Source organism: Neofelis nebulosa, chromosome 10 (genome assembly GCF_028018385.1).
Source record: "Neofelis nebulosa isolate mNeoNeb1 chromosome 10, mNeoNeb1.pri, whole genome shotgun sequence".
In the NCBI taxonomy this organism is placed as follows: Eukaryota; Metazoa; Chordata; class Mammalia; order Carnivora; family Felidae; genus Neofelis; species Neofelis nebulosa.
Window position 1 is genome coordinate 93,759,836 of NC_080791.1, and position 20,355 is coordinate 93,780,190.

At 36.8% G+C, this 20,355-nt stretch overlaps 1 protein-coding gene across 7 annotated transcripts in view; it reads right to left on the reverse strand.

Moving 5' to 3' along the window:
- LRRC4C (leucine rich repeat containing 4C) overlaps window positions 1-20,355 on the reverse strand; it is a 1,203,118-nt gene that overhangs the window by 575,921 nt on the left and 606,842 nt on the right. For 6 of the 7 annotated variants that reach the window (XM_058688696.1, XM_058688692.1, XM_058688697.1 and 3 more), the window contains one exon: window positions 9,875-9,997. The gene's annotated coding sequence lies outside the window, so the exon portion shown is untranslated. Of the gene's footprint in view, window positions 1-9,855; window positions 9,998-20,355 lie in introns of all 7 variants that reach the window. The other variant, XM_058688694.1, reaches the window with a different exon arrangement.

Consider the following 20,355-nt stretch of genomic DNA (forward strand, 5'->3'; position numbering starts at 1 on the left):
AATACAAAAATGCCATTTACAATTTGAAACAAAAGAACCATTAGCTTTCTGCCCCCTTCACTGCATTATTGATTTACTTTCATTTATTCCAGCCAAAAGCCTGTGTGCCTAACCATTTTTTATTCTTTAAAATGGGTATTCTTGATTTTGCTTCCAGATAACACCTTCCAACCTTCTTTTCCTGCTGTCAGCTTTTTAGTTTGTTTCATTAATAAACACTTTCATTTCCTGTAATTATATTGTTAGCATATTTTCTTGTAGACACCTTTTACCACACCACAATAACATTTTGTCAGGTCCCCTGTTTTAAGATTGAATCACTGTGAACAATGACTACTGCCCCCTGGCTCTGCTCTGAATGTATGTTGCTTCATTTATTCTGACATCTGCACCCAGCTCTGTTCTGGGTGCTCTCAATGCAGATAGAAGAGAATGACAATGGCATTCCCTCTTGCCCTTCTCTAGTTCACACCTCACCCAACCAAATAACACAGTTTCGTTTTTGGTTTTAATTCACAGCATTTTTATTAGCAGTGGCGAAATGACTTGAAGGAGACTAAAATGCCCAGTTGAACCTAATTTTACCAACTTCAATCTCAAACTTTGTCTCTTGCTCTAGGGTGTCTTACTGCAATTAGTAATTGGCACAAGATTCAGTTCAAGAAGGCTGAGTTTGGGCAAGCAATTAACTTGTAATGCCAATTTGTTTAGAGCCTTTGCTACTGTGTTCCTTGTGACAAAGACTATAATAGAATTTGTGCATCTTTTATAAAGCTGGGGGATTTTACTCCTATTCATTAGATATGATTTCAGTGTTGTCATTTACAGCAAAGACTTAATAGATACACAAACAGAACCACTTAGCTAGTTTTTATCATCAGTTTACTTTTATCAAAAATTATTTTAGACATTAACATAGCAATTTTGTTATAATGAAGACCACTATCCTTAAATGACAAATTATTGCTTCAAAATCATAGACAGGAGTGCTGATCAAACTCTACACCTTAACATTCTGCTATTAATAATGATCCTTGTTTATGGGGCACCTAGGTGGCTCAGTCGGTTGAGTGTCCGACTTCGGCTCCTGTCATGATCTCTCGGCTCATGAGTTCAAGCCCCATGTCAGGCTCTGAGCTGACAGCTGGGAGCCTGGAGTGTGCTTCACATTCTGTCTCCCTCTCTCTCTGCCCCTAACCCACTCACATTCTGTGTTTGTCTCTCTCAAAAACAAATAAACATTAAAAACTTAAAAAAAAAAATAATGATCTTTGTTTAAATGGCACCAAAGTTTAAAAAAATGGGCATACTTCTGTATCACAGAAATAAATTTATATGTATAGTCCACACAGAAGATGTGAGTTTCCAAACCGTTCAATAATCTTACAAGATATGACTCATCCAAAGGAACACTACCTTATTTTTCTTTTCTTAATAAAACTACTACGGATATTACCTTCTTTACCCAGAAATTCTACTGGCTTACATTTTTGAAATTCTTTGTGAAAAAGATATATAATATGTTTAATATCATATTAGAGAAAAATCCGAATTTGGAGAATCATTCCAACAACCTAAGACTAATGAATAAGGGAGGTAAGTTTTCAAATTGGGTAAATTCATTTGAGTTCAGAACTTGTTCCAATCTTAGGGTAACATGATATATTTTCATTAAGTCTCGTAAATCGATTCTAAAAGTGATTCTGAACGTTGAGTCCCAGAATTGTTTTGTAAAATGGGGTAAGGTCATGTTCTTGAAAGAAGTGTCTTACAAGCAAGTTACCAGCACAACATTCATTGGACAGGTAATGCTATTTTAACAAAGCTGATGTGCATATATTGTCATAGGATTCATTTCAAGTTATCTTTTAGTTGAAAGAAGAAACATTGACCAAGATTCTAGTCAGCTAAAGATAAACCTAAACAGATCTATATTCACTAAAGCCAAATCCAATGTGTTATATCTATTTCATACTTTGTTCTCTTGGGCTTCTACCTCACTCATTCACAATGTCTACCTCCATGTCTCAGAAAGACATTTAGAAACAGGCAAGCACCCCCTTTAAATGTCATCTTAAAAGCTTTAAGCAGCTGACAAGCAGTCACTAAGCAACTGCCCAAGTTCATCCTAGAGAAGGTTAAAGAGTTGAAGCCTGTTATAAAATGGGTCAAGGGATCAAGGAAATACACCTTCTCTAATAAAACTCTGCCCTACTTCTCATCAGACTGCTGTGGTGCTCAACTGTGATCGTGCATTGGGAAAGCAAAAACAAAATAGTCAATATGCAGTAGAGGTGAACTGACTTAGATCTCATTTTTTACTGCTATAATTAATCAAGCAATAATAGTAACATTCTGAACACCATTTTAAGAGTTTTTCATAAAGCTCACTCATGCCTCACAACCACTCCCATTTTGTTTCTCCCTTGTTCTTGTTTTGATTGCTGGCAGATTATTATTTTTTTTTACAGAAATATATGTGTTGGTTTTAAACAAAGTGGATTAACTTGAAAGGTCTGGTCTATAATAGTACATGCTGCAGTCTATTCCATATGACAATCATAGTGAACGTTTCACAACTAAAAACCCTTAGGCAGTGTCTACAATACCACTGATCTTTAGGCTAAAAAGAGAACAAAATGGTGTATGCTTTTTAAGGTTTACTAAATCTTTTTGTTTGTTTGTTTCAATAAATTAGAAGAAAGAAACCAAGAACAGAAGGGAAGAAAAAAGCAAGGGAGGAAGAAGAGAAGAAGGTATAAAGGAACAAGGAAGAGAGGAATGAAATTTGAGTATTTGTGATAAAAACAAAAACTGAGGGTTACATAAACCTTGCAGGAAAAGAACAATTTAAGAAATACCTGTCAAGTTTCAAAATAATGAGTCTCCCCATTAATTGCAATGATAATATATTTGTAGACTTAGAATTTAGTGAAATCAGCTACAATTTTATAATTATCACACAGTTATACAATCGATGTTGTTATGCTAATTAACACATTTCTGTCTGGATAAGATAAGAGATGGTGCCCAAGAATGAATGCAATTCTGTGATTCACAGGCTGAATTCTGTTAATGTCAGATGAGATGTATGAGTAATAACAAAACCTGGGTGTGAATTTCAGGCCCATTATGTTCCTGTAGTTACAATGTGTCCTTCAACTTTTAAACTTCCAGTCTTGTAATTTGCAAGTCCTTTTCATTAGATTCCAACTATCATAAATTATTTAACAGTTAATTTGACTTTTACTTTAAGAGGAGTGATACTGCTAAAGGGTATTATTAGGGATCTTATTGATGTCCCTGCAATGGCATCTCTTGGTATAGTTTATGAGAGAAATGATCCATAGCCACCATTTACTCTTTTTCAAAATATGCAATTTAATATGTTTTCTCATCACTGTACAATCCTTTTTATTTATTTTTATTTAAAAAAAATTTTTTTTAACGTCTATTTATTTTTGAGACAGAGAGAGACAGAGCATGAACGGGGGAGGGGCAGAGAGAGAGGGAGACACAGAATCGGAAGCAGACTCCAGGCTCAGAACCATCAGCCCAGAGCCCAACGCAGGGCTCGAACTCACGGACCGCGAGATCGTGACCTGAGCCGAAGTCGGACGCTTAACGACTGAGCCACCCAGGCGCCCCTGTACAATCCTTTTTAAACAATGCCTTTGTACACTGGGCAGAGATACTATCAAGAAATCTTCACTTGAGATGAAAAACAAGTGCTTCACCGGAAGCTCCAGGACTATTCACTATCCTCTGGTAGGATGGAGGGCGGTGCTGTCTTCTCAAATGACTCAAGACAATATAATTTCAACTGTTCCTAGGAAAACAGCTTCATATCCTACTCAGATATTTTTCATTAAATCCCAAATGATTTGCCAGGTTCTGTCTAAAATAGACTGGTGCATCTAGACAATGCAAATTTCACTTCAACCTTTATGCAAATCCCTCCATCATGCATTATCATCCTTTCACACACAGCCATCTGTAGAATTAGAGGAGCAGTGGATATTGGATAGAAAATGAGTTAAGAAGAAAGGAACTTCCATGGGAAATCAGGTTTGTCTTCATTCCTATAAAATCCAATAACCTCTTCCAAATGATACGTGACTGTTGGTGTCTTTCATTCTTTCCTGATAATCTTCCTAAAATGTTGACCTCTGGATATAACCTTACTTGAAAGATGAAGGACCAGAATGAATGGCGCTGAAAGTTGGTAAGGTTTCAATTTTGAATTTGGATCTCTTTTGCTGTAACGAATTGAATTATTAGCTACAAATATTCATTCCGCTGGAATCATTTCCTATATGTATACCATTGTCATGGCCCCATGGTGTACTGAGTAAACTTTTCCAACCATGGATTTTAGTTTTGGCCCTGTGACTTGCTTTGGCCAATGAGATGTTGGTGGAAATGACTTGAGCAGATGCTTGAAATAGCCTGTATGGTTATTAAGCTTGTCATCTTTGCCTATGCCATCATCATGAGAAGAAAATATCTTAAGTAGCCATAGACTTTGAGCTCCACACACAGATATGAGCCTTAGAGCCACCACAGCTGATGCTTACAGACCCTAAACCTGAATCAGAGACACTCCAACCAATGTTCAGATTTGTAAGTGAGATATAAAGGTATATTGTATGCCTTTCTGAATTCTTTTTTGATTGTTTATTAGCAAACAATCTACCCCACCTGACTTCTGCTCTGAATAAAAGAACTGGGGGCACCTGGATGGTTCAGTCGGTTAAGCATCAGACTCTTGATTTTGGCTCAGGTCATGCTCTTGCAGTGGTAGGACTGAGCCCCCCATCGGGCTCTGCACTGAGCACGGAACCTGTTGAGATTCTCTCTCCCTCTCTCTCTCTGCCCCTCTCCCCTGCTCACTTTCTCTCTCTTTCAAAATAAATAAATAAACATAAAAAAAATGAATAGAAGAACCGACCAAAAACCTTGAAAGCAAAGTAAAGCTATGTTACCGGGCAGCATTTGTGTAGGTAGTAGGGATCAAGAGGGAGAAATTTGGGTTTATATTACTTTCTCTGCTCCATAACTTTTAATACTGTTTTCTTAGCCACCCCAAATAAACACACACATCAAAGATAAAGCATGCTTGCTATGGGGATGTGAGTGCAGGACAATTTCCCAAATCTTCATTAGGATTTCCTCCCCCTAAACCACCTGTAATAAGCAAATGATCTAATTCAGAACTGTGATTCATTTTTGCAAAACTAGCTCTGGGTCAAGGTTGCTAGATCCTCCCTTGAATTGAGACAATCCCTTCTGTGTTTCTCTTATACAGAAATGTTGGTATTGTCATTGCTGGCTGGGGGGCAGACAGGTGCTATGAGGCCCTCCACCTCCATATCAAAATGAAGTGGCTTTTACTTGGTGTTGAAGAGCTTCAGAGTATTTCCTTCTATGCCTCAGTCTCTGCCAGGCTTATCTCTCAGATGCCAGCATGAACACTGAGAAACAAAACCCTACCCTTCCATATTTTTCAGTTTCTTTAGAGAAATTTACATATTTTCTGGATTACAAAATCCTTTCTGGCACAGCGCTCTGTAATAGTCGTTGAATAGGGTCAGGAGGAGGAACAGAGGGAAAAAGGAAGGAAACAGGGGATCTGACTTGTCTTGCTCTTGAGTGCATAGTTCTGTAGTTAGTCACCCAAAAGTCTATCCCCACTGTCTGCTCCTGCTCTTTGTACTTGCTGACAGCAAGCTAGAAGAGTCCGCAACTACGTGGAAAAGAATGGTTCTTCTCCACCATGCATCTGCAGGGGCAGTATCCTCTCTTCTGGTTTACCTATCAATGTGATCCCATGTATTTTCTTACTTATAAAGTTCTTCAAAACATCTGAACTAAGACACGCCCTCTGATACTGGTCTGTGTTGCAGATCTATTCTTTTACTGTCATAATGACATTTAAATATCAATGGAAAGGATGTAAAAAGCATGTGCTCAATCTGCTATCTTAATCCAGAAGTCAATTTGACAATTTACAAAGGTTTGATTAGAGGCACATAATTTAGCTTTTACTTAAAAAACAAAAAGCACACTGCAACAGGGATTGGAACTAGTTGAGCATGAAGCCAAGTCAGGTTTTTTGTTTGTTTGTTTGTTTGTTTTCCCCTAAGTGATCACACTACAATTTTTTTACATTTGGGATTTCCAAAAAGGGACAAGTGGAATGAAAGTAAGACAAATGACAGCAGCCAGCCCAGGCACAGAACTCTTTGCATGGGAGAAAAGAGACTGATATACAGATATCTATATCTATAGCTTTCAATTTCTCTCTTATCTCATCTTTTAACATGAAAAACATTGCCTTTATATATGTTATCTTATTTATTCCTTACAACCCGGTGAACCAGATAATCCTATTGCCAGTTTTAAAATGAGAAAATTAACTAGAGATGTTACATAATTGTGGAAGTTCACCATAGACACCCAAAGCTTAGTTTGAACCTAATTTCTGTATTCTCCGTTGAGAGATTTTGTCCCTGAGTCTCAGGTTATTCCAAAAAGCACTTCCCCATAGGCATACATCACCGGTGTGGGGCTCTACTTTCCCTCAGGATGAATTCAAAGCAGCTGGATGTGTATTCAATTCTAATCAAGCAACTAAACATTTGTTTCTCTTCCTTTCTCCCTTCTAAAGTTCTTTGCCTCTGACTTGGTGGGCCATCTGAGTATACTCTGGGGCTCTAAGATTTGCAGTCTCACTTACCTCTGAGGATAAATGCAACCTCAATACTTGCTGCAAATGTTTAAGTTCTCAACATTTTCAGGAATAAAAATGTCACAACTAAATACGAGAAAATATACCAAGGATACCCTATTTACTAGCAGGTAGCTTGAGTGATACTGCTACTACTGTTAAGAATTGAATAATGAGGGGTGCCTGGGTGGCTCAGACAGTTCAGCATCTGAGTCAGTTTCAGCTGCTCAGGTCATAGTCTCACAGTTCATGAGATCAGGCCCCCTGTAAAAGAATTGAGTTAATGAGCAAAGATGTAACTTTTCTCCTCATTTTTATTTTTTGTCCTCTAATTTTGTTCTGTGACCTGTAAGGCCCTTTTCACTTGCCAACAATGAGAGTTTCTCTAGCAGTTTTAAGAAAATAGTTTATTAACTTATAATGTTTCTCCCTTCAAATCTCCTAAAATACCATGGATATAAGATACATACTTAGGTATAAAAAAGATAATCTGAGAGGCACTAACATTTCTCGTAAAAATGCAAATTAAAAAAATTATAAGCTCATGGATAAGTGGGGTTCACAGGTAAGAAAGTGAAAGAAATCAAGTCTGAAGTCATAGACCATCCTTTCATTATTTAGCATCTATAGCTATAAATAGTTTAGTCTAGCAAAAGGACTGAAATAAAATTAAACTTTTGTTATAACAAATATAATGTTTACTTTAGGAAAGGTATGAGCCAGAAATCAGTTTAGTCTCTCCTTACTGGTAACTAGTCTCTGTCATCCAAAATGTACACAGCCCATTACACACCAATATCTAAAGTGGTTTGGGCTTCCCCCCATCCTAATTACCATGCTCTTCAGGTACAATACAATAAAAATGAAGGTCATAAATTTACTTTAGCAACTTCTTAAATACATCTTTCATCTCTCTCACTCTCACCTCTCTCTCCCTCTCTCTTAAGTGGCATGCTCAGTAAGTCAATGAGATTTTTAAAATAAAGTTACTCTGCTCCTCTGTAATTCAGATATATTTCTAAGACTTAGTGGCTACTTGTCAGCTCAATTCAGAAAAAAAAAACTCATCCTTTGTTGAATCCATGTTAAATGGGAACATAGAAAACACACAAATGTTTTCATAAGATGAAATAAACAAGTATACTAAATACCTGTTAACTATATACATTGACAAGTCTTCTTATTCAACATTTGTTGAGTTAGATACCTCCCAAAGTCATAACATATATGGAGCAGATATTCTCTGGACATAATCCATGTCTACCAAGTGTTACAGTACAAATCCATAGACAAGATAATAGAGTCACACACTAGATGTCATATTAGCACATATGTGGGGTGTATTATTGCAGCCAAGAGGCTGCAACAGGCAATGATAGGCCAAAACAAATTCAAGTAAGAGTTCTCTATGTGCCTGAGTTTTAAAGAATTTAAAGGTTGAGCAAGATTTTTTTCAGATTGAAAAGAGCAAAGACAGTAAAAAAGAATATGGGAAGGTCCTGAAATATTAAGTAACTAATAAAATCGGGGCAACATTAGAAAATATAGAAGATTAAGACTGTAACCATAAAGAGTGGCTAGATTACAGTGGCTCTTAACTGTATGATAAAGCAGTGTTTGCCATTGAAAGAATTCATGATGTGGAATCATGTTATCTAGAATGGATACCCTACAAGTGGTCTGGACAAGGTTAGAGGCAGGGGCAAATTTATTACATTGGCAGTTTTTATGCAGTATGTTCTCTTTTGAAGTTAGTATTCACAAATTAGAATTGTTATAAAATATGATTTTATTACCTTACAGCCGTAGAGAGACATTAACACCCTATTGTGTGTCAGCTCAAATACTTTAATGACTTCTATGATAATCACCTATTCCCATATATGTAAATTTGAGTTCTTTTGTCAATTTTGATTGGCTGAGGTGATCACAAAATTCCACATATAACCATGTTAGAAATTGGATGCTAACACTTAACTAAAGTGCTAATTCCTTTCTGATGTGTCTGCGCTGGCTGCAGGATTCTCTCTGAGGTGAACGTGAGATCCAAGTCCCCCATATTGCACATGCTGCCTTAGCTAAAGGAAGCCAAGGGGATTCTCCCCTAGGACCACTTCAAGTAGAAGCAACCAAAAGAACTTCCAATCAAGAGAACATACTGCATTGTCCTAAAATCTCTGTAAAACACATCTTCCAGGGACTCAAGTCTATGTATTTAAGTCTCACATCAACAAAGCTTTCCATTTAAATAGTCCCTGTTGGGAAAATGCATTAGTGTTTGCGATCTGTTAATTATAAATAGGCAGACTACTAATTCCTCCTGTAAGGTTTCCAAGACATCCTGTGAAAATTAATCATGATGGATTTTTTTTTTTTTACATTTTTGTTTCTCTCCAATGGCTAATTATAGCTCCAATGAGTCTAATAAGACTGTGCCACAATGCTTCTATTGATAGTCTTTAGAATCGCAGGAAGCCTAAGGCCCAACTTATTTAATCAGAGGTCTTGATTTGTTTGGAAAATTACCACAATATGAGCTGTATTTTGTCACTCGGGGCCTATGTAATGAAGGGCTGTGAGTCCTTTTGTTTTCCTTGCTCCGGATGAGGATTATTTAAAGATCTTCTCCTACCACGAGCATTCTGGTAGAAGGGAATGCAGCACATGCAGCTACTTTGGGGGTAATAAAGCAAAATATCTTGGTTTAAAAGAGCATTGTATGCTGTTGATAATAAACTGTAACGATTTTACAGCAGTCTCCTCTAGTAAATACTGTGTCTGAGTCTTTCACATTTAGAAAATCATTAAGTTATTCTCTTGAATCAGTTAATTTCTCCCAAGTGTTCTTATATCTTGGGAGTCCAAGAAGTGTTGCTTGAAAATATGAAGAATTAGAGTTGCTTCTGAACATACAGAATATGAACCAAGCATAGTGCTGCTGGAATGCATAATCCCATATGCACGTGCACTTCCTGTACTCCAGATGCAACTTTGCCCTGGCTTCCATAAAATCACCATCAGAAACACTTAGAAGAAATATTATCTGTGCAAAAGGTTCGCAACCAACAGAAAGGTTATATTCCAGTTGAAAAATTATTTAGAAAATGAATATGCAAGTAATTTACCTTTTGTAATGAAACACACCTGAATTTCATGAAGTCCCTCTGCTAATTCAGTGAGATCTGTAGGTGGATGGTGCAGGATGGGAAATAAAGCTGCCTCATGAAGAGAGATGATCTTCTCATACTAGACTCCCTTCTCTTCCTTCTGGAACAGAGAATGAATTGGGTTCAGTATCGTCTCCTAGATAGCAAACAGGCTACTCATGTTTGTTTAACATTCAAATGGAATGTGATGATTCAATGCATTGAGGTAAAGCCCTGCAAACTCATGAGTTTTGTTCTAGCTGGTAAAAAGGCTCTGGCTTTTTTTCCCCTCTGGTGGCTTTGGTGAACTGATCTTTGTTTCCCTCGCTCCACCAAGTAGCTCTGAAGCTCTGCATACTTTTCGAATTTACACTTAACATGACTCTAAGAATCAATCATTAGGCAATAAACTTCAAATATTTTACTACTTCTCCAACATGTGGCCAAAGATATTCTACTCTCAGCTCTACTCTAGTGCTTGTTTAATTTGATTACTGGGGAAAAAATGACGTATTTCATTATTTTTATCCATTGAAATAATTATAACATCCATAGAGATGTTTCCAAGAGGAAGTAAAAGAATGGAATAAGGTTTCTCTGTTTGATTAAAGTTTATTCCTCAACGATGATGAGCAAGTTGAGCAGGCGTGTGGGCTAGTGGGAAAAGAAGTTTAATAGCCAAAGAGAAGAAATGGCCTTTTTTGTTGTGTTTTAAGTCCAAAAGGAGAGGTTTAAAAATGTTTGAATTATTAGATATCTCAGTTCACTCACCTTTGAAAGAATCAACCAAAAATGCACAAGAACATAAGAAGTTACAAGAAGCTACAAGAAGTAATGCAAGGTGTTTCTCAAAAACCCTTAAGAAATAATGCAATTATTGTTTAAAAGTTTGAGGGGATCACAAAAAAAAAGAAAAAAGAAATGAGTAAGAAATACTTCTTAGTAAGCCTTGTTAGTTCCTAAACTAAGTAAATAAAACTATTCAGTTCAAAAATGACTGCAGTTAAAAGGAGTTTATCTAAGCAACTGAAAGAAAAGAGAATTTTCAAGTCCATCAATCTAGTACATAGTAACATCATCCTTATTATCAGTAACAGTAACAAACTACATTAATATACCCAGTCATAAATTGAAAATCTATGCATGGATTAACTGATTTAATCTTCACAGGAAACCAAATAAATAGGTCAGTACTACTACAGCCCTTATTATGAATCAGGAAACTTGAGGCACAGAGAGGTTAAGTATATTGTCTAAAGTTATACTCTTAGGAAGTGATAGAGCAAAGGTTTAAAACAAGATTGTCTAGAAATAGAGTCCATGGTTTTAACCAGGAAGTGTGGTATATATTTTAAAAGGTATATACCAAAATGTTATCAAATTGGATATACTTAACTGGTGGAAGTGTTGGTCATTTTCAACTTCTTTGTGCTTTTATGTACTTTTCACATCATCTATTACAAATACAAATACTTCTAGAATTAGGAATAAAATATCTTGAATATACTTTTAAAGAACTCTTACTAGCATCCACACCTCTCATTTACTTTCATAAAAAAAACTTTAAAAAATAAATGTTATTTTTCCAAATATGCCCATTTCTGTATTAATGTCTTATGTTATTAAACCAACAGAGCACTGAAATAGCCTTCATCAGGGAAGTGGTTCACAAATCAGTCCCCTATAGATGGCATAATCATAATTCAGAAGTCTTGCATTAGTTGAAGGGCAACCAATACATGCTAAGAATCTCATAATGAAAGACATATAGACACTGGACTATAGATTTTGGGATATTTGGGGAACAAACATGCAGACAGATAAATAAGTTCAACAAATATAAAGTACAAAGATACTTTGAAGTTAGGAATTAGAGCGATTCTCACAAAAGCCAGCAGAAGGTGGTTGGGGAGATGGGTGAAATCGACAAAGAGATTAAGAGGTACAAACTTCCATTTATAAAATATGTAAGTCATGGAGACAGAAAGTACAGCATAGGGAATATAATCAATAATCTCGTAACAATATTATATGGTGACAGATGGTAAGTACACTTATCGTAGTGAACACTGAGTAATGTATAGACTTGTTGAACCAGTATGTTGTATACCTGAAACTAATATAACATTGTATGTTAATTATACATCAGTTAAAAAAAAATAACATCAAGAAAAGTGATCTACAGGGACTAGGGGATGTAAGAATGGTCAGGCATATGTTATTTTCCCGGATAGCCTTACTAGCCATCATGTCTCTAGTTATCCATTATGAGACTCACAATTCTGCACAGTGTTACCTATAAAAACAAACAAAAACAAAAAATACCTCTTCATTCGTATAGGATGGAAGGGAGAAAATAGAAACTATATCAGTCTGTGAAACTGGGAAATTCCAAATAATAGGTCTCTATACTACAAGCATTACAAGTGCTAATGTCTAAGGGCTCTTGGGAACTATTAGGCAAATCTATGAAACTTACTTCTACAAGTAATGCTGTTAGAACATTCAATTGTGTTCTCTAAGAACAGTAGTGAAACCCGTCAAATAATCTAGGGAAGCCAGAGCTATAAGAAAATCAGATCCTGACTCAAAGTCTGTAACCATAAGTTAGTGCCAAAGCCACAAAAGGTGCCAATATTAGTAAATGAGGTTTGGTATCTGTCCTGGGAGCAAGTACTGGACAAATGACCCAAGAACCATGTACTGAGTTCTCCTAATTCATTTCTCTTGAAATAGCTCCCACTTTCTTCCTTCTACCTCCTTCATTAAACAACACACCTTTTACTAAAGATAATTTCTCTACTCCAACCCTTCCCACCTAATTTAAGATTGAGGTTCTTACATCTGTGTTTTCACAATGGTTCCTTCCCTTGGTAGCACTCAATGACTTGTGATCTTACAAAGCAATGATGCACTCTAAAAAGAAATAGATACAGATATAGATATAGATATAGATATAGATATAGATATAGATATAGATATAGATATATAGATATATTTCACCAGAACACTGCAGCAGAGAATGCAAAATATTAGCAATGATTACCAGGTATGGAATCTTTATTTCTCCATATTCATTTTTGTTACTATTAGAAATGCAGGAAAAAAATGAACATAGTAATTATGTAGAAAATTACAGCAGAGTTATTTTGTGTCAGGTAGAAATTTTTGCATAAGCAGTTTAAAAAAGAAATCCTTCCATTTTCTTATAAAATTAACATGTTTATTTGAGGAGAGTATTTATGATATATCCTTAATTATCAAAAGAGAGGTAATATAATTGCAAATATTTTCAAAAGAAAAGTCATATATTTTATTCTTGGGTTATAAAAGGCCAATTTTGATTTCAGAAAAAAAAATGTTTAAAATCTTCCAATTAGACCTGTAGGGTTTTAAGAAATAATTATGCCATTTTCATCTAAGAGAAAAGTAGCAACACAAGTTAGGTAAAAATTACCTAAGACAACTGGTAGTTCAAAGAAAAATGTGTCCTTTCCTCCTATGTTCCTAAAATAATAACATGAAAATATATTATTTTAAAATTTAGTATTAGCATATGTTGAGTATATGTAGGTCCCCCAAATGATGATTTTCTTCAAGTATTTTTGGAACTTGAACATAGGGGTACTTTGGTATTATACCCAGGCTTTGGGGATCTACTTTATAGAAAATATGTAAATTTCACTAGTCACTTCGCATGCCTTGGGTAGGGGGTCTGGACAATAATCAGGATGGCAAAACCATCACAATAAAGGAGAGAAAAGAATAAATGTCTAATTGCCAAAGGAGCCTAAACTCAAGAAGAGAGCTGTACCAGATGCTCAAAATAGTATGGTCATGCATTTTGTTAAGTTACATGTCAAGAATATAGTACAAACTGAATGTCTAAGTTCACAAAAGTTCACATAAAGAATGCTGATTTTGGGGCGCCTGGGTGGCGCAGTCGGTTAAGCGTCCGACTTCAGCCAGGTCACGATCTCGCGGTCCGTGAGTTCGAGCCCCGCGTCGGGCTCTGGGCTGATGGCCCAGAGCCTGGAGCCTGCTTCCGATTCTGTGTCTCCCTCTCTCTCTGCTCCTCCCCCGTTCATGCTCTGTCTCTCTCTCTCTGTCTCAAAAATAAATAAACGTTAAAAAAAAAAAAAAATTTAAAAAAGAATGCTGATTTTAAAACAATGAATGAGTTTGGAAAGCAAAAGAAAAATAATATGTTAGGATGAAAGAGATCACTTTAGCTATGTTGTGAGGAGATAAACTTTTAATTGATGGGATCAGTGATTTTGTGATAAGCAATGAGACTCAGTCCTGCAAAAGCCCAGGGTCTTTAGAAAAGTTATAATAAATGAAGAGTTTGTATTTAGAAAAGTTAGTGTAAAAGAGAGCAATGAGAATTAAATATGACAGCTGACTTGGGGAAAGCAGAGGAATAAGGAAGGCTTCTGATGGACCACCATAGATACCATACATGATAGGATTCAGGCAATATCTCTGAACAAATTGGATCAGTGGGCAGGCAATAGAGAATAATTTAGATACAGTGATACCAGGTAGCTTTTAAGAAAATGAGAATTTAAACAATGGTAACAACCATGGAAGAACAGAATACTTAAGAAGGGAGACTATGAGCAAATCTAGGTGCAAATCAACAATGATAAAAGTCTGATGAAAAATGACTCTAAAATTTTGGAGTAAGAAAGAAAGAAGAGTCTGTGATTGGGATATACGAATGGAAATGAAGAGGGTGAGGTAGACCGGGTGAGATAGACCGGGGTAGGCAATGAGCTAAAATGAGGTTGGTTTTGAAAAAGTATGTTCCAGATTAATATGAGAAATCTGAGAGAAGATATTCTATGGAAAATTAAGGTAAGGTCCTGGAGAGATGGTGGGAAATCTAGTTAGAAATGCATATTGGAGGGGCACCTGGGTGGTTCAGTTGGTTAAGCATCTGACTCTTGATTTCAGCTCAGGTCATGATTTCAAGGTTTGTGGGAACAAGCCCTGCATTCAGCTCATGTTGACAGTAAAGCCTGCTTGGGATTTTCTTTCTCCCTTTCTCTCTGCCCCTCCTCTGCTCACGCATGTGTGCTTTCTAAATAAATAAGTAAACAAACAAACAAACAAACAAAACAGAGCAAATGTAGATCTGGAAACCATAGGGATTCTTGGTCGTAAATGAAACCATTAAAGAAAAGAGATACACAGAAAAGATCTATGAGTCTTAGAGATAATCCACAGTTAGCAGGTTAGAAAAAGAACAAAAGAATATCTTATTAGATAAACTAAAATGGTAACTTTGGGATCATCTAGGTGGCCTTGTCAGTTAACCATCTAATTTCGGCTCAGGTCATGATCTCGTGTTTGGTGAGTTTGAGCCCTGCATCGGGTTCTGTGCTGACAGTTTGGAGCCTAGAGTCTGCTTCGAATTTTGTGTCTCCCTCTCTTTCTGCCTCTCTCCTTCTCATGCTTTGTCTCTGCCTCTGTCTTTCTCTCTCTCTCTCAAAATAAATATTAAAAAATTAAAACTAAAAATAAAATAAACAAAATAAACTGGTAACTTTGATACAAAATCAAAATATATTTCCAATTTTCCATAACTCACCTATAAATAATGAGTAAAAGGGAAATAAATACATGGAAAATTACTTTACACTACTCTAAGAGGCTATCATGTCTTTCTTCAAGACATTGAGTCTTTCTCCTGATCCATTAGCTAATATTATTAACCTTACCTGTAAATAAAATTTTGGACATGGATTTTCATTTAGCCTGACCAAAAAGGGAAAAAAAAGTGTCTTTATATAATGACAAGCTTCTTGGGAACAGAGGATCAGTATTTGTTGGTTATAGACAAAATACTATACAACACCATGTTCCCTCTAAATGAATAACAAATTAAAACGTGACCATTGTTATTAAGCTAAATTCCTTCAAGTGTGTAGGAGTCAAGCTCAGACTTAGAAATACTACTATTAATTACAATGTTGTTTTTCTTTTTCCAAACATTGGAACTTGCATCTGAGCAATGGGATTCCGATTCTGTCTGCCATCTGTACTGTTGGCTCTTCATCTCTACGCATGTGGTTTTCAAGTTCCTTACTTGAAATGATCTTTGTCCTTTAAACAAAGGGCTACAGCCCAGGGTCTGCAGGTACAAGATGCTGACTTGCAGCATCCATCTAGTGTGCATCAACCACAGAAGTTTAACGAATCACTTTCTTGCCTGCCCTTGACCTTGCCCAGAATGCTCTGTGTGCAGGAATCAAGAAACCTGTGAGGCCATATGCTGGGAGTCAGCCTTTGACCGTTTTCCCCCATCCAGCTGTCGTCCTGAAAGTAACATCACACACACATACATTTTTCTTTTTTTTTTAAATTTTTTTTTCAACGTTTTTTATTTTATTTTTGGGACAGAGAGAGACAGAGCATGAACGGGGGAGGGGCAGAGAGAGAGGGAGACACAGAATCGGAAACAGGCTCCAGGCTCCGAGCCGTCAGCCCAGAGCCTGACGCGGGGCTCGAACTCACAGACCGCGAGATCGTGACCTGGCTCAAGTCGGACGCTTAACCGACTGCGCCACCCAGGCGCCCCACACATACATTTTTCATACACATGCAAGTGTCTCAAATTTTGGCCACAGGGGAACCGTATTCAGAAATTATATATTTGAGTTGTTCAAAGTGAGATAATTTTCAAATGTGGAATTTGGGAGTTGTGAGTAATCATAGATACTCTCTCAATTTATATGATCTAATTTTGATTCTTAAAAAAATAAATAACAATATGCATGTAATAAAATCAATAAAATATACAGTAGATGCATAATAAAAGTCTCTGTTTCTCTCTACCTAGAAATTACCAGTATTAGCAGTTTCTTTTACATCCTTCCTTTTATATGCTTATAAACAAATATAGTATCCTATCATTTTTGTAAATTGAAATCACATAATTTATATTATTCTGCTTTGGTTATAGTTGGCAAAGAAAGCTAGAATCGTTGCACATCAACACATATGGGCTTACTTCACTGTTTTCAAGGACCATGTAATATTTCACTTTACAGAATTATTATAATTTATTTCATCAATCCCCTAATAGTGGACATTTTAAATTATGTTCTTTTTCTGATAATTTTCTCCTGTCCCAAACAATTCTGTAATGTTTAGTTTTGTGCATCTTAGCATTGTTTTGTGATTATATATGTGGAGTAAAATAGTATCAGGGAAGTTCTGTGTTATCCATTTGTTTTATTTTTATAGCTTATTTTATTTTAAATTTTTTAAAATATTTACTTTACTTCTGAGAGAGAGAGAGAGAGAGAGACAGAGTGCAAGTGGGAGAGAAGCAGAGAGAGAGGGAGACACAGAATCTGAAGCAGGCTCCAGGCTCCAAGCTGTCAACACAGAGCCTGAAGGGGGCTTGAACCCACAAACCATGAGATCATGACCTGAACCGAAGTTGTATGCTTAACCGAATGAGCTACCCAGGCACCCCTCCATTTGTTTTAAATATAAGCAGCAGCATAGTAGAGTTAAAAGATAACTGACTTTGTAGTCAGGCTGACCTCATTTTGAATCTTAGTGCAGTCACTTACTTCTCTGAGTTTCTTTTGCATAGAACAACCTTCTCTGAGTCTCAGATTTCCTCCTTGCAAAATGGTGATAAGTCCTTCACAGTGAAGATTTTGAGGTTAACCACTTTAAAAGATACCACAAGTAAGTATGTATTCCAAAACTCATAGCTAAGAGAGAAGGTAAGAGGAGGAAGAGGAAAAAAGAACAATCTAAGTTCAGAGCTTTAAAGTCAGAATTGGACTAAATGTCAAGTCCTCTCGATTTCAGATGAATGTTTTTCCAATTAATTGCACTGAAACTTTCTATGCTCCATTTCATCATTTGTCTTTGCCCATTGATTATGAGGGTATCTTCACCTTGTCTGCCCCACATGGTGCAATGGCTAAGAAACTTTTGGCAAAGTCCATAGAAACAACTGAAAGAAGTCTAAGCAGAATAGGACTGTTTTGTTGCTCTATGGTCTCTTCCAACTGGGGAAGTTTTTAGGACAATGCTCAGCCATGACAGCAGTTATGGATTGAGGGAGAGGCTTGACTGTGGTCACAGATGATACACACTTGATCAATACCCATCATCTGTGAACCAGGGTGGTGACTGGCTGGTTATTAAGAAGCATTCACTCCAGTGACATTCATCTTTGTCTAAATTTACTCCTTTAAAATGCCACGTCACAATCAGACTTTCACATTTGTCTGAAGGAGATAATCATCATTGTCTTGAATATATATATTCTTGACAATGGCTTTGTGAACTAGACAAAGGAACTGCTAACGTTTATGTTGGGGGGGGTGTTGAGGAAGATAAGTTTTAGAGGCATTAATCAATTGGCCCCTATATTTTAGCTCCAAATTCACTTTTCTTTCTACCATATAATACTGAATGCCATTGTATTTTTTTCATGTTTATTTATTTTTGAGAAAGTGCAAGTGGGGGAGGGGCAGAGAGAAAGTGGGGCAGAGGATCTGAAGCGGACTCTGTATTGACAGCAGCAAGCCCGACATGGGCTTGGACTCACAAACCACAAGATCATGACCTGAGCTGAAGTCAGGTTCTCAACCAACTGAGCCACCGAGGCACCCCTACCATTGTATTTTAATACAAGACAATGATGATCTGGTCACAGATCTTCCTCTAGTTCTGCACCCTTAGCTCTTTTTGGAAAAAGTAGCCTCCATTCATATACTTTCAGTAATGCCACGCTGAATATAACACAGACTGCTCCGCGTGGCTATCAAACCTCTCCTTTTTTCAGTCCAGCATTTATGAATAGCCTCATGTCTATCATCTGTGAGCTTCAGGCTCATCAGACCATGTTTCTGTCTCTTAAATATTCCATGCACTTCTTCACCGCCATGCCTTACCTACTGGCTTTCCTTCAACTTAGAGTTGCTTTTGTCCATTATCCACCCACATAAATTATATTCTTTTTTTTTTCTAAGCAAAGCAGATAAAATCTTGACTGATAAGCCCTTCCTGATTCCTACAGTCCAATGAATTATCCCTTTTGCATAAAGAAAAACAAATACATATATACCTATAGTGAACTCACATATTTTTCTGCCTGTCTTAAAATTCTTTATATTTCACCTCCCTGACCAATTAGAAACAATTTATGCGCAAGGCTCATAACTGTGTCCCATAAGAATTGAACACCTACCTAGGCATATTTACAGTTCCCTCCAACTGGTGTGCTCTTCCTCACTAGGCCCTATCCAATATTCAAGGACCAGTGGAATACCTCCTTCCCCATAAAACCTGTTCTAAGTTCCTTTAGAGAGACATATTCTCTTTTGAATTCCAATACCATTTTAGGGCAATTTCCTCCCTTTTTTTGGTTAAATGTTTATTTATTTATTTATTTATGTATTTATTTATTTATTTATTTATTTTGAGAGAAGGGGTGGGGAGGAGCAAAAGGAGAGGGAGAGAGAATCTCAAGCAGGCTCCACGCTTAGTGCAGAGCCATACGTGGGGCTCTATCCCACAACCTTGAGATCATGACCTGAGCCGAAATCAAGAGCTAGAGGCTTAACTGACTGAGCCACTCAAGGGCCCTGGAAATTTCCTCTTTCTTATACTACAGTGGTTTTAAGTATATTTCCATTCTTCCAAAAGATTTGAGCCAGCATGTAGGCGCAGACTACACCTATTTTGTTTAGCACTGTATCTTCAGAGTCCAAGGCACAGGAGACACTCAACAACATATATGGAGAAACATAATCTTCCTGCTCAAATCATCTATGCTTATGTCTAATACATTTTTAACCTTTCAGTGACTCTTATTCAGAATTCAGTAAGTTTTATTTTTAACCATATGCAATTACCATTCCCACGGGCACCTGGGTGGCTCAGTTGGTTGAGCGTCAGATTTCAGCTCAGGTCATGATTTCAGGGTTCGTGGGTCCAAGCCCCACTTCGGGCTCTGTGCTGATAGCTCAGAGCCTGGAGCCTGCTTCAGATTCTAAGTCTCCCTCTCTCTCTGTCCCTCCTCTGCTTGTGCTCTCTCTCTCTCTCTCTCAAAAATAAATAAACATTAAAAAAAATTAAAAAGAAGGAAATTACAATTCCTCAGTTCACAAACAGTTGAGTATATGCAATTTCATTTGGTTCAACCTAAAAGTTACGGGTTGAATGGAATGATGGATAGATAAATGAATGAAAATTCCTCACAGTTGTAAGTCATGGCATGTGTGCATTATAAATCACAATAGAAATATTATTTCATTTGATGGAAAGTCATTGGGAGGTCAAGGAGGGAGAATTTGCATTAAAGTACGTCACTCTCCTACATGGAGAAAAACACATTTCAAATACATCATTAGCCACAGGAGGATTAGTACAGAGTACACATCCACCAGGCTTTTTTACCACTACAATCATTTTCCTTTGTGTTCACCAAAATGAAAAATC